Below are 16,586 nucleotides of genomic sequence, written 5' to 3' on the forward strand. Positions count from 1 at the left end.
AAAACCAAATAATTAAGAAAACCAAAATTCGAAGTACTGTACAGAAACTACATAACTTTTCAGACCGTTATAAATTCCACAGTCATTATAGTCCATTGTTTTATCACCCCAACGACGTATATTTTGTACCCATGACCTTATCGGCTGTCAGCTTATCGTAACTTTGTGATCACTGGTAGTAGCAACAAAGATTCCATCGTCTTGGCGGATTTGGGTCAAAGGTAATGGCCCCACAGGCCACCTGTCCCAGGATCTCGCCGGAAACGTTTACTCTATTAATTATAGTAAGTTTCAAAGGGTATCTTTGACTTTTATTTGCTAACGGAGAAATTCGTTCTTGTTGCTACTGTTTGGTTTAATGGTGGTATCTACTCTTGAGGTCTTCCGAAGGTGTTCATCATTCAAGACCATGTTTTAATTAATTTTGTCCTGGACCGAGGTTCGGGCACAAATAAGAACTCGTGCCTGTGATAGACGTGCCAGAAACTTCAGTGGATATGAGAATATTAATAGAATTTATCCTGTTCCTCTTCAAAACCATTTTATAGCCAAATGCAGCAGTTTGACAATTCTAGCCAAATATTTCAACAATGATATTTCATTGCATGAACATGGAATGCTGCAATTGATTTATACAATGTTTCTTCTTTCTCTTTTTCTTCTTTTTGTTTTCTTCCTTCTTTTCTTCTTCTTCTGCTTCCTCTTCTTTGTTCAAGCTGATTTGATCCTGCTTTACATTTGGAGTCTCGCTATGTTGATAAATATCGCTATCTGGATCAAGTCTTCTTTGGTATCCGAACGCTTGTTAGCCAATGTTGGCAGGCGCAACCCTTTTAAAAGGAAAAAAAAATGTTTGTTTTGCGACATTCCAGTAGATTTTAAACAATGGTTATTAGCTATTTAACATATGGTGACTGTGACGCTTTGTCAAGAGAGAAGATAGCTGCTGTTTCCATAATCAAAGGCTACTCCTACTGATGGCAACAAGATGTGTTTTATATCATATTTTCCAAGAGACAAGACAGCAAATACCACGGCCTTTGTTATACCACACATGGGCAATCGGTTGAAAAGGGAATTTTTGTTGTTAAATTCCCCGAGTGCTTTATGATTTTATATCAATTTCTAGTCGTAAGACATTTACAAATACTGGATTACAATTTCAGGATACCACATTATTAAACAAATGCCAGTTACGGTAATAGTGATACAAACTAAATAAATACGACAGTAATATGAAGACAATAACATGTTTGACCTTGTTACGACAGCTAGGGCAGAAACGGTACACATTATTTCGAGTTGCCAAAGCTTTTATTTGCTGGCGGTCTATAATATTTTGCACATGCAAAAACATGGCGTCGTTTCCGGAAAACCGCCAGATTCTGTTGTTGCGTATTTGATTTGTATTTACACAAGGACTGGGGGCCCGAGAACAGACATGGTAGTGATAATAAATAATAAGTGACTGTGGAAATTGGAAATTCAGAAAGGGAAATCCATCATTATGATGCCAACGTGTAGATAAAAAAATGTACAATTCCACTTTTAATAAAAAAAAAAAAAAAATCCAGTAATTTAATTAATCATTGTCTGTTGGACAATTGGTCGTATGCTGATAATACACACTAGTAATATTCACTGTATGATATCAAAATACATAATCGATGGCTCGAAATAATATAATTAAAGGTGTATACTTAAGATTGCAAGTACATGCACTGGCGTAGGAAGCTGGGGAAGGGGGGCGTGTGCCCCCACTTTTCAGATATATTGCTTTATATTTGTTTTATAATAGTGTAAAAGTGTGTAAATATAAAAGTGTGACCCCCACACACACTTTTTGGCACCTTCCTACGCCACTGATATGTATTATATTTAGCTATTTTCACATACTTCTTACCGGCCTCGGTGGCGTCGTGGTTAGGCCATCGGTCTACAGGCTGGTAAAAAAAGAAAAAAGAAAGAAATGTTTTATTTAACGACGCACTCAACACATTTTATTTACGGTTATATGGCGTCAGACATATGGTTAAGGAACACACAGATTTTGAGAGGAAACCCGCTGTCGCCACTACATGGGCTACTCTTCCGATTAGCAGCAAGGGATCTTTTATTTGCGCTTCCCACAGGCATGATAGCACAAACCATGGCCTTTGTTGAACCAGTTATGGATCACTGGTCGCTGCAAGTGGTTTACACCTACCCATTGAGCCTTGCGGAGCACTCACTCAGGGTTTGGAGTCGGTATCTGGATTAAAAATCCCATGCCTCGACTGGGATCCGAACCCAGTACCTACCAGCCTGTAGACCGATGGCCTACCACGACGCCACCGAGGCCGGTTACAGGCTAGTAGGTACTAGGTTCGGATCCCAGTCAAGGCATGGAATTTTTAATCCTGATACCGACTCTAAATCCAGAGTGAGTGCTCCGCAAGGCTCAGTGGGTAGGTGTAAACCATCTGCACCGACCAGTGATCCATAACTGGTTCAACAAAGGCCATGGTTTGTGCTATCCTGCCTGTGGGAATCGCAAATAAAAGATCCCTTGCTGCCTGTCGTAAAAGAGTAGCCTATGTGGCGACAGCGGGTTTCCTCTAAAAAAAAACAGTGTCAGAATGACCATATGTTTGACGTTCAATAGCCGATGATAAGATTAAAAATAAATGTGCTCTAGTGGCGTCGTTACTTTGAGTTTTCTTTTAGCAAACCTGTTGTCTAATTATCAAACACATAGAAAACGTTTTTGCGTCTTTTCTCTTTTTTTTCATTCTTTCTTTCTTTCTCTTTTTCAGTAATATTTATTTCTGTTCATATTTAAATGGCAAAAATATATTTCATGTATATACTACTCAAAAGAATTTAAGGGTCTGACGATATTTTCGACATTATTTTCTGAATGTCAATTATATTAGCTAGACCATAATGTCACGCATGGTATTGTTCCATTTTGACGAAAGTGGGTCTAAGCAACCCATAAATGAATTAAAATCCACTGTCATTGACACTGTCGACTAGTTCTAATGGCGAAAACATGCTTACATTTGCACGTAAATTAGGGCGAAAGCGAAAGGTCTGCTAAGTGCCCATAACTTGCTTTTTCACAAAGCGCTTCATTTGCACATTTTGCACGTGTATTCCATGTTCCCAATGCTGAATTTCCGTATAATTGGAGCTTGCGTTCGTGTACGATGCACACTCCAAATTCGACAATGGTACGACTTCAACTGACTATCGAAGATCGAGGAAGGGCTATTGCTTGGCTTCAGGATGGCAATACGCAAAGAAATGTTGCTCTGAGACTTGGTGTCAGTCAGAGTGTCGTTGGCCAACTGTGGCAACGGTACCAAGCAACGAATTCTGTTCGAAATCGTCCACGTTCAGGAAGACCCCGAAGCACTACAAATAGAGAGGACCAGATACAACACCAATATGACTCTACGTCAACGCACAACCACTGCACGCCGATTACGTGACAATCTGCGGACTGCGACTGGAACTCGAGTGTCTGATCAAACCATAAGCAATCGTCTGAGCGCCAATAATCTACGCTGTCGTCGCCAGGCTGTTCGACCACCACTCCTACCACGTCACAGAACGGCCAGACGTCACTGGTGCACGCTTTATCTGCGGTGGCAACGTGTTCAGTGGGGTCGAGTGATGTTCACTGATGAGTCCAGGTTTAGTCTCCAGTTCAACGACGGTCGGGTTCGTGTCTACAGACGTCCTGGGGAGCGCTTCGCTGACGTTAACGTTAGACAACGTCACCGGTTCGGTGGTGGCAGCGTCATGGTGTGGGGCGGCATCTCTATCCACCACAGGTTCCCCCCTCTATGTGGTGGATGGCAATCTGAATGGAATCCGCTATCTGAATGAGATTATCCGGCCGTTGGTTCTCCCAGGCCTTCAGCAGATTGGCGGCGGGGCAGTTCTGCAGGATGACAATGCCAGACCCCACCGCGCCAGGGTGGTAACGGACTTTCTCAGACAACAAGGTATTGCCAGGATGGATTGGCCAGCATATTCGCCTGACTTGGCCTCAATAGAGCACGCCTGGGACGAATTAGGCAGGAGAGTTCGGGATAACCATGCCCTTCCGGCCAACATTCATGATCTGGGTCAACTTCTTATGGCAGAGTGGCAGGCCATTCCCCAAGAGTTCTTCAGACGTCTGATCAACAGCATGAGGCAACGATGTGTCGAGTGTATTCGCGCCAGGGGTGGATTCACACTCTATTAAACGAATGTTCTAATGTGTAAAATCCATGTTTGACAACCTTCAACTTTGACAGCATGTCATGTGACTTTCTTGTATATAGTGACGTTTATTTGTGTTTTTTTGTAAATATGGAACAATAAATTAAATTTTTGGTGTAGTTTACATCATCAATCTAATACACTCTGAAACTTATTTGGTTATAAATTTTTGACCCTTAAATTCTTTTGAGTAGTATATATGTATTATAGAGAAAGCCTAGTAAGTTGTATAACTTGTGTCTAATCCATCTGTTCTTTTAAAAGCAATAAAATATGTTTAAATCAATATAAAAAAAACCTAATAACTCTTGCATAATGAACTGAATCATATCAAAATTGTAATGTGTTAGTATTCGCCATAAACAGTGATGCCCTCAAAAATCTTGGCGAAAAAATATATCTACAATACATAGAAAATGTTTATTGTGTAAAATAGCATCCACTGTTTGTTTTTGATTTTGTCAATAAGGAAATGCAATTAAAATGCAGATCGTGACGTCGTCAGGTGTTAACCTTTCGGCCACCCTTATTGCATTTTGCAGTTATATAAATTTATAAACAATAGTAGTAAATGAGACCGCCCCTTTAAATGTATTTTGAAATATTTTGAACTGTATCCGCCACTTTAATGAAAAACCATAAGAATGTTGCCACCCCTGCACATTTATGAGGTAAAAACGCACGTAGGTGGAATAAAGCACTTGCGAGTGGTCGTCCTCTTGAACTCTCTAAAATGATATGTTGTAACCTTTACTTGTCTGACTTTAAACAAAACAAAAAATTAATCTTGTGGGGAAAAGAATTTTTCCAGCCAAATAGTAATGGTATGAAAAGAAAGAAGAAATGGGAAAAGGAAAGAGGTAAAGGGCTGTACACGTTGTTCTAGTTCAGTGAGTGATAAGCAACAGATTTGAAAACGTACAACACATATAATGAATTGCTGTTAAAGTCTGATATCACTACGCTACTCTCGAACGTTCATCGTTGAGTGATAAACACGTGCGTCTTAAAGGTATATCGGCTTCGCGCGATATCCGCACGTGGCATGGAGCGTGCCACCACACGAATATCATGTAGTTGTGAACGGCCACATTGGAAATTGCCAGTGTTTAGATTTGCATATTTTAGCATACAATAGTTAAATGTTTGAAAATAATCGAAACTTATCCACATTCTTTAGGAAAATATTTTGACGTATTATTACTACTCGGACGGATGCAGAATTCGTATTTAAATTTTATTTTGGTGATTTTACTATCAGGATTTTATATTGGGGGTGCCAACCACCGACTGTATCTATGAGTTGTGTTATTCAGGCGTTGAGGGAAACAAGAGATATGATTGTGGGGAAAAACATAGTTAGTGGTTAGGTCTACCAGTAGATCTAACAGCATTGCGTGGACTCCCATGTCCAGGTGACATTTCATCTACAAATAACAATTTAAACAATCTAATTAAAATTAGCTCCAATATTACATGTGGATTTAACAGCAGCCCGTTGGAGCTCATGTCCAGTTGACCTTTCACTCGACCAATCGAAACCTTACTTGCAAAATCATGCCAGTGATTTGAAAAGAATTTGAAAACATTCGGGTTTATGCCGAGGGTATACGAAATGATTCAGGTGAATTACGAAGTATGCCGGAAACTAATTTCAATATAACATTTTATATAAAATTTGTTTCGAGACAGAAAAAACCCCGTGATGGCATAGCCATAAAATCTGTTTATACTAGTATACAATCCAGAGTTTATTGCTGCACTTTTCCCCCTGTTTTTTCAGTGTTGAAATAGACCAACAAGTTCGCCTATTGCATACATAATCTCGCCCGATATTTTTAGAATTTGTATGCTCCCGAATAACGCTATAAAAAGAGAAGTGTAATTGGTCGATATTTAAATTGTTATTTATAGATGAAATGTCACCTGGACATGGGAGTCCACACAATGCTGTTAGATCTACTGATGAGACCAGTAGAGCTAATTTTAATCAGATTGCAATTTAAATATCGACCAATTACACTTTGCCTTTTATAGCGTTATTCGGGAGCATACAAATTCTAAAAATATCGGGAGAGACTATTTATGCAATAGGCGAACTTGTTGGTCTATTTCAACATTAAAAAACAGGGAGGGAGGGGGGGGGGGGGGAGTGCAGTAATAAACTCTGGATTGTATACTAGTATACACAGATTTTATGGCTATACCATTACGGGCTTCTTTTTTTTCTTGAAACGAATTTTATATATATATTATTTTATATTGAAATTAATTTCCAGCATACTTCGTAATTCACCCGAACCATTTTGTATACCCTCGGCATAATCCCGAATGTTATTAATTAACCAGTGGAGCTAATTTTAATTAGATTGAGTTAGCAAGAGAGAAGTCGGTATAGTGATTAAGGTTAGTAAAAGAGAAGTCGGTGTAATGTCCGTATATCTCTCCGGTCGACTCTAGGATCGACCTCCGTCATTGGACTAATTCACGTTTCAGTCAGTTCTTTACAACTGACGCAACAAGGTCGGGATGTATACATATATTATCCTGTCTGTATGATAGGACATATAAAAGATTCATTGTTGTTAATCGAAAATAGTAACCAATGAGGTGGCGGCAGCGGGTTTACACTCTCATTATATGACACATTGTGTTGTCGTCAACTATAGGTCCGACGCCAAATTATATATTATAGCCATAAATAAAAGTGTTGTGACCGTTGGTCAAATAGGTTTTTTTCCCTTGTTGTCAAGCGTGGAAACCAATTACCATTAAATGCAATATGCTGTTATTAACATGTGATATTAGAATCTTTTTTCTCTTTTTTTTGTGATGACATAAATTCACCAATTCATTTAATTACTTATTCTGATAATATTTACATTCTTGTATTAGAAACGTTATGAACTGAACTAATTGTATATTGGTAGCGTTTAAAAGACATTTAATATTTATTTTAATGGATTCAATCATATACTCAATTTTGTTTAATACCCAAAAGCCGATAGGCATATCACATTGACGGATCCAGAGGGGTATCACAGGGGTCTTGTGACCCCTTCCCTGCCCGTATGAAGTTCCCTTTTTAATGACTTTGTTTTTGTTCTTTTAATATACAACTCTGAAGTGCCTTGAAAACGCATCTCTGAGCATCATTATTTCAAACTGTTTCTACAAACCTACGAAGATATTACATCAGGGTTGAAAATTAGCAGTCGCCCGGTCGCCTGTGGCGACCTTTATTGGCCAAGGGCGACTTTGAATTTTACAAAGGTAGTCCGTTGGGCGACCACCGATTATAAGGTCTGGCGAGTATGGTACCAGTTAAAACAAGAAACGCACCGAAAATGAATCGAATGTGGTAAAACGCACCGCGTCTGTGCTGGCACGAACTACAAATCTGGCAGCAGAATACATAGAACATGCTCTTTTTTTTGTCAGCGCCATGGTTATGGGCCGGGATATTGGGTTATAGATAACAAACTATATCGTATATTTTGGTAAAATGTTGTGGGGGGTTTTACAGTTATTTTTCTTTCGATATTTATTTTATTTATAGTCTACTACTATAGCATTGTATTTACAATATCCAAATTAACCACGCACGCGCGCGCGCATTATTACATTTTACTGAGGCAGAAAATATTAATTTTTAGGCTATTGTACGTTTGCGTCAAAGAGGAACCGATGAATTGGTATGTAACTTTATACTGAATGAAGATAAAATCCATATAAAAAAATTAATGCAATTTATTACGTTTTAAATTACAATTAAACTGCATAGGTTAAATCTTCTTTTCTGATACAGGTTTTAAGGCAATTGATGGGACATCGAAGGTAATCTGAACGACAAAACCATAATACATGATCAAGGTAGTATATATCTGCACAATGTAGTCGAATGGGCGTTTGGCAAAAATAGTTGATGATTTCATGGATTTTTACCTAGTGCCTCGTCTACAGAAGGACAGCCACTTCCGAGGAAATCCTTTACTGCCGATTTCACCCCTCTTGCGTCGCCACAAAGAGGACTGCCACTCTCAAACTAGTTTACTGTATTAAAAATGAGATTTAATCTGTATAATTTAATGGTAATTTGTAAAGAAACATTTTTATTTACAGGATTTCTTTTTCAAAATTTTTTTATTTAAGTTGGAATGTTTTTGTTTTGTTTTAGTCGTTGCTCTCTCTCTCTCTCTCTCTCTCTCTCTCTCTCTCTCTCTCTCTCTCTCTCTCTCTCTCTCTCTCGCTCTCCTTTTATGTCTATAACTGTGAAAAAAGGGACTGACATTACTAAATAAACTTTAGTACCCTGAGGTTACCTATATGTTTCGAAGTTTAAATAATAGACATCCGTTTTTAACATGTACCGTTCTTCTTTATTTTGTTTACAATATGCAGCTATAAATAACATAGTATACGCATTGTGATAAAGGTTTCCCATCTTGCGATATATTGTGATACAAAAATTCTCATAATACTCATCCTATCCTTAGTAAATGACGTATTTTCATGGAATACGACCATACAGTGCACATTGATTAATGTCAAACACGATAACTCTCCGCGGTGTGTGACACCTTAATCCGACAGGAACTATTTTCAGAACTACTTTCTTTAAAATAGGGACTGTTTCGCAACATGTACCCAACGTTCAAATGTCAGCTAATTCGTAATTATGTAGAACAAGTTGTATACATAAAGATCTTCTCTAAATATTTCTGATATAATCCATCTTGAATTATTTAATCGCCTCTTTACGCTTTTAGTTTATTATCTATATACGCAGAAGACGTCATACCTTGTTACTGACAGACCAGCAATACCAAATTGTCAAGGAAGGTGCGAACTGTTTTACAAATAAAAGGGATCGAATTTCGTTCGAATGTACACGTAAAGTTTGTGCATACGTACTTCTCCTTCTTTTGCTTTAATTTTTTTCCATTTTACCTCTCTTTTTTTTCTTTTCTTTTACATAATTGATATTCATGACGTCATTCGCGAATGCATGAAACGTGCATAATGGACTAGCGTGAAAGCGTAAACGCTACATTAGCTTAGACCGAGTATTTCTTTCGATGTAAACGAGGGAATGCTCACCTGCGAGTGTTGCACATCCCTCTCACCTGTTCTTGATATTTGCAGTGTGTACAACGTAACCGATAATTTATATAACAAGGGCAATTACACGCTGAATGCCAGAGTTGGACGTCAGCCGAAGTTCCGTTTCAAGTACTCATAGTCAGAACCTTTTCTTGCAAGATTTAGGGATGAACCATTTGGCCCACTAGCCTTTGGTCTTGGCCCATTTCATTGCTTTGAGTCGCAGTCATAATTAGTAGGTAGGAACGTGCTGGTCGGAGCAATCCGTTATGAAGCACACCGGACTTGAACTTACATTTTGGATTTCGCCATCCTTTGTGTTCAAACTTCAAGCGCCAGAAACGAGGGGCGATTGCTAAACCTTTTTGAGAGCTCCGTTGTTATAATGCAGTGGTACTCCTAAATATTAAATAAATACATAAACTATGTACACAGATGTATTGCATGCATGCAATGTATACACATTAAACAGAGTTTCTTACACACCCGTTGATGAGAACGTCATGCGTTATTTTTGATAACACATGGGTTGTTAACACACGTACACACACATAGGTGTGTTAACAATTTCAAGACATACGACTGGTTGCTCCTAGGTCACAAGTGTCATGCATCCAATGAAAAACACCACACGGTGCGTGCGTTATACTTTAGCATGCTCATATACCACGAAAGTTTCGAACATGTCCGCCCCAGGGTTCGGTCTCTGGGAAGCCAGGGGTCCATTCCGGGGCAGAGAACACCACACGGTGGAAATATATTACACTGTGACGTATAGTTAACCTGACAATGATGTGTCTGTGACGCGTAAGTTAGCTACAAGTGCAACGGCTGTAAATAACTTTTAGTCGAAAAAGATGCTATAATTTGCTTAAAACCTGGTTTTTGAGGATATGTAAGAAATAGAAAAATACAAATGCTTAAAAACGTATTTTAAAACAACTCGTTGTGAGATAAACGACCACTCATGTATTATTATCTATACTGACTGTAATCCATATGTAAACGCCACCTGATCATCGAATCTCTTGGTTGGTTTAAAACCTATTTCATTTTTGTATACAATACACTTCAAATTATGTCATGCTATCCCCCAAATATCCTCTCACCTAGTTACCATAACACATGCAACTGCATACCATTAACGTTTACACCGTGTGGTGCAATATATGGAATATGTCACAGTTCGTGAAGTTGAAAATGACGTATAACAAGCGTTATCGCTTTGATGTGCCTTTATATGGCAAATCATCCTCGGCCTAGCAAAAGCACACTTAAAGAGACTGTTCCGAGTTTGCTGTCATTGTATTCCTTCATTTCAACTTATTTTCGTGCTTATATCCAATTAAGGTTCAAGCACGCTGTCCTGGTCACACACACCTCAGCTATCTGGGCTATCTGTCCAAAAGTCAGTGAGTTAGTGGTTAGTGGATAGTGAGAGAGAAGAGGGTGTAGTGGTTTTACACATACCCATTGAATCGTTAAGACTCGCTCTGGGTGGGAGCCGGTACCGAGCTGCGAACCCTGTACCTATCAGCTTTATGTCCGATGGCTTAACCACGACACCACCGAGGCCGGTCGCACAACAAGCGTTATCACTTTGATGTGCATTTATTATCCACGACCTAGCAAAATCACACTTAAAGAGATTGTTCCGGATTTTGCTGCCATTGTAACCTGGGTTTTTTTGTGTTTTTTTTTTTTTTTTTTGGGGGGGGGGGGGGGGGGTAACTAACAGCATTTTTAACAATTAAAATTGCATGTTAAATATATGTTTTTGTTTAAAATGTCGTGTCTGCATATACAATGTGTTTTGTGTTACCCTAATGTTTGTTGGTAGCCCAAACTTTATTTTACCTCCAAATATTTTTATTTTTTTATGTAATATATTGCCCTCCTCTCGTTATCTTTGGCTGTTAAGTTGTAGTTTAAATATAGTTATTATTTTTTTTATTTTTTTTTAAATAAAACTAAAATATACAAATATGTCTGTCTACTCTGTTTTACATTTTCATTTCAACTTATTTTCGTGCTTATATCCAATTAAGGTTCAAGCAAGCTGTCCTGGGCACACACCTCAGCTATCTGGGCTGTCTGTCCAGCTGTTAGTTGGTTAGTGATTAGTGAGAGAGAAGAGGGTGTAGTGGCCTTACACCTACCCATTGAGCCCTTAAGAACTTGTTCTGCGTTGAATCCGGTATCGGGCTGCGAACCCTGTACCTACCAGCCTGCAGTCCGATGGCTTGCTTAACCACTGTGCCACCGAGGCCGGTAAGGACAATTCTTGGTTTCGAACAGACGTTTCAAGGTTAAATAGCCAAGACACGAAATTCATTTTGTGGCGTAGTAAAGCAATCCTTGCTTCTCAAAGTTTACTCTTGAAACAAAAGCTGAAAATTGAGAAACAGTTCTAGACCACATGTATTGATATACATTCTACAGCTGTATAGATAGAAAGCAACATAAGCCGTTTGTGAACCTGATTACCAGATAGTATGCTGTGTATTTTGAGCTGCAATTGCCTCTTGCTCGCTGTCAGTAATGAGCCTTGATAATATCCTGGGTTGACATTGGACAAAGTTACAAGAGTTAAACAAGAGTCTGTGAAAGAAAGAAATGTTTTATTTAACGACGCACTCAACACATTTTATTTACGGTTATATGGCGTCAGACATATGGTTAAGGACCACACAGATTTTGAGAGGAAACCCGCTGTCGCCACTACATGGGCTACTCTTCCGATTAGCAGCAAGGGATCTTTTATTTGCGCTTCCCACAGGCAGGATAGCACAAACCATGGCCTTTGTTGAACCAGTTATGGATCACTGGTCGCTGCAAGTGGTTTACACCTACCCATTGAGCCTTGCGGAGCACTCACTCAGGGTTTGGAGTCGGTATCTGGATTAAAAATCCCATGCCTCGACTGGGATCCGAACCCAGTACCTACCAGCCTGTAGACCGATGGACTGCCACGACGCCACCGAGGCCGGTCCAAGAGTCTGTGATGCTGAAATGGGGAAATATCGTTTAAAAATAGACTAGAGTTCGTGTGATGTGGTTGTTTCTTTGTTTTTTTTGTGATTTTTGTTGTTAATGGGTGGGGTTGTTTTTTTTTTTTGTTTTTTTTTGGGGGGGGGGGGGGTGTTGGGGGTTTTTTTTTAAATATAAAAAATATATATCTATATTTCGTGGTGTTAAAAAAACAGGTTGACCAGAAACACTTCGAATGCACGGGAATGAATAATCAAAACATTAAAATACAAGTAATGTCTGATTTCAATAATGAAAATCGGCTCCAATAGTGAAACGTGCCGTAAAGTTTAAAAACTAGGGTCTGTCACTTTAACAAACGTAGGACCATTTATTGCTGTCTGACAGGGTGTTGACCGACTGCCTGGATTGACAGGTTGATTGTTTGACTGACCGACTGATGGACAGATTTCAATAATGCTACAGACAACTTAAAATGTAAATAACTGAAAAATTACAAACAGAAATACTGCCAAAGAAATCGTTATTTAAAGACATATCATCACGTTTGAATATTTCCATATACTTACCTTTTTTGACACCAATGTGTATTTTTGTGCTGGGGTGTCATTAAACATTTATTCATTCTCGTTACGTTTGAAACTACAGCTATTTAGTGGGTTTGAGACTATAGCTATTTGGTGGATAGTTCGAGTGTTCTCTAGACATATCCTGTTTAAGTTAAACCCTAACATAGAAACATAATATTGCTAAAGGACGATCGAGTTATAATGAGAGAAGGGGGGTGGGGGTGGGGGGGGAGGGCTACCGCCACATAGGCTATTAAAATCAGTTAAACCTTTTCTCCTAGCAACAGACTGTCATGCCATTCGGCCAGAATAACATTTACCAACCTGAAAAGTACACACAAATACAATAAAACGTCCTGTTTTTAAAACTTGTTGTCGGTTTCGAATACTAAATTAGTAGCTGATCAAACCAGTCCCATAAAATTCGATGATGCAAATCAAACGAGAGATGAAAGGAAGTGAACAAACGGAAGATGGCGGTGGATGTGCGCCATTTGCAAGGAATAAAGATGGATGCCAGATCTCTGGCAGTTGGACAAATAGACCAGGCTGGTTTTCTTTGATTGTGATTTTGTGAGGAAGGTCTCACAAAGGTCGCTGCTCAAATCCTCGAAGATGATGGAGACGAAGTTTTAGTATCAGTCATGGATGATCGGTTATGATTTTGTAGCCACAGGCATCCTTTTGCTGGAGATGGTTGTTCGGAGAGGAGAGCCTATAAATGTACATATATATATAAGTACATGTTTGTTACTGAAACCGGAAAGCGGCAAGAGCCTGCAGCCCTGTAATATAAAACAGAAATACTGCCAAAGAAATTTTTGTTTAATGCCATATCATCACGTTTGAATATTTCCATATACTTACCTTTTTTGAGACCCGTATGTATTTGTGTGTTGGGATGTCATTAAACATTCATTCATCCTCATTACGTTTGAAAGTACAGCTATTTGGTGGATAGTTCGAATGTTGTCTAGACATATCCTGTTTAAGTTAAACCCTAGCATAGAAACATAATATTGCTAAAGGACGATCGAATTATACTGAAAGAAAGGGGCTACGCCCACATAGGTTACACTTACAGAAAACTGCTACACCTTTAGCGTATATTACAAGTAGAAGAACCAAAGGTGATTCCTGTTAACTTTTGAAATGTCATTTTGAAGACCTGTGCTTCTCGCTCCAGCCAGTGCACCACGACTGGTACATCAAAGGCCGTGGTATGTGCTATCCTGTCTATGGGATGGTGCATATAAAAGATCCCTTGCTGCTAATCGAAAAGAGTTGCCCATGAAGTGGCGACAGCGGGTTTCCTCTCTCTCTCTCTCTCTCTCAATATCTGTGTGGTCCTTAACCATATGTCCGACGCCATATAACCGCAAATGAAATGTGTTGAGTGTGTCATTAAATAAACCATTTTATTATTTTTGTGCTTCCACAATACCTACCTAATAACTCATTTTAACTCAATATCATGTGATAATATCAAAAGGTATACAATGGTTTTCGCAAAGATGCAATTCTACAAGTTCACCTGTATCATCTTATAACGTATTTTACATTTACATGTCTTGTGAAGTTTAAATTTATTTGCAAATTTTAAATAATACAGAAATGTATCTTGTACATTTGAAATATATCTTGTGAACCACCGTAACAGGATTCTGATTAGTCTGGAATTCCACAGAGGAAAGGTAATTACGTCATTACTCGATGAGCCGTGATCCGTGTTAGACATCAAAGACTTTATGTCTCCTTCGTGGTCTAGTCGGTGTGGGGTAATCGAATCCAGAATTATCCCTCAGAACCCAACTTCCAACACAATACCTTTATTGTTATTGTAATAGTAATTATTTGCCATAAAAATATATGACATCGCCGTGTAGCACGATTTATTTCATAACATAATTTATGCCATTACGAAATGAATCACACTGTTGGTAACTATTGAGTTTCATATGATAAATAAGATATTTACTATTTAAAAAAAAAGTGTGGTTTGGCATGTGTTGTTTAACTGTAAACAAGGGATTGGTAATAAAATTTACAACAAAAAAAAACGAAAAAAAAAATTGGGATCTAAATCAGTCAGTAGAACGCTCATCTGAGGTTTGAAGGACTGAACTGTCTCGGTGGGCCCTTTCTTTGATTTGGTTTCCCAACGTCCAACCAATGCGCCACGACTGGTATAGACTGCGATATGGGATGTCTGATCTGAGGGGAAAGGACATAACATATAAAAGGATCCATTTCTGCTAACGGAAAAAAACATGTCTTGGGGCAGAACTAGCTTGCAAAGTCGTCCACAACAGGCGTTCTTGAACAGTTCTCTGATGGAAGCATGCCAAAAATTCAACACATACCGACGCATAAAAGGAACAATGTAACCAATTTCCTCTTAGACTATGCCAGAATTGTCAAATGTTTGACATCCAATAACCGATGATTAATTAATGTATTTTAATGTTGAAACTAACTTGCCGGTACTGAAACCTGTTGTTACGATATATGCTAATTTTTAGCATACTCAATGGGAAATGTATAAACGAAAAATAATAAAATGAGTCTACAGAAGGATATTGAGCCTGCGTAAATTGGATGTGCCATTACTAATAGCATTAGCCAAATGCTGGTACCTCACTGAAAATTAGACTTTTGTTGCGACTGATTTGATTCACACTTTTAAAACTGGTTCTTGTGTTGTTGTTTTTGGAAGAATTGCTAATTATTGGTAAAGGTGTTTTAAATCTTTGTAGTATATACCTAAAGATACAGAAATCTAATCATCAACATAAATGTGTTATCGCCACGGCTGTTGGAAAGTACAATCTGCTTGGAGTTATTTCCCCTTCTACAACGTTCGGCTGCAGACAATCGGATGTGCGAGGTCTACCAATATTTTTTATTAACAAAATACCAGTAAATGTCATTTATCTCAGCTACCTCTTTTGTCTTCTTCCAAAAGTATTGTCTATAAAACTGTTCCACACAAATAAAAGGATGTTGCCAAACTGGATGTAAAAATAAATAAAGTTTGTTTGACGACTAGAGCACATTGATTAAAGGGACATACCCTAGTTACAACCCGTGAAAATTAGCACCAAGTTCACAAACCTGTAACACATTTAGATAAAGTTACAATTGAGTGAAACATGAGTCTATGACTTTGAAATGGCGAAATACCCTCTAAAATAGACTAAAACTGGACTCCATAGCCGTTACTTCTCAGCGCACGTGCGTTTTTTAAAATTTGAGAAATGCATTTTGTGATATTAAAAACACTAGGATGATCAGGAACACTTCGAATGTACGGAAATTGATAATCTAAACAATAAAATCTAAGTAAAGTATGATTTCAGTTGTCAAAAACTGCTCCAATAGGAAAAAATATGTCTTAGTGTTTAAAAACTAGGGTATGTCCCTTTAACTAATCATCGGCTATTGGATGTCAAACATTTGGTAATTTTGACATGTAGTAAATCAGAGGAAACCCGCTACATTTTTCCATTAGTAGCAAGGGATCGTTTATACGCATTTCCCCACGGATGGGCAACCACATACTATGGGCTTTGACCAGTTGTGGTGCACTGCTTGAAACAGAAAAAACCCCGCAATCAGTTGAATGGATCCACAGAGGTGGTTCGATCCTGCAAAGCAAGCACCTCG

This window comes from Gigantopelta aegis, chromosome 8 (genome assembly GCF_016097555.1).
Source record: "Gigantopelta aegis isolate Gae_Host chromosome 8, Gae_host_genome, whole genome shotgun sequence".
In the NCBI taxonomy this organism is placed as follows: Eukaryota; Metazoa; Mollusca; class Gastropoda; order Neomphalida; family Peltospiridae; genus Gigantopelta; species Gigantopelta aegis.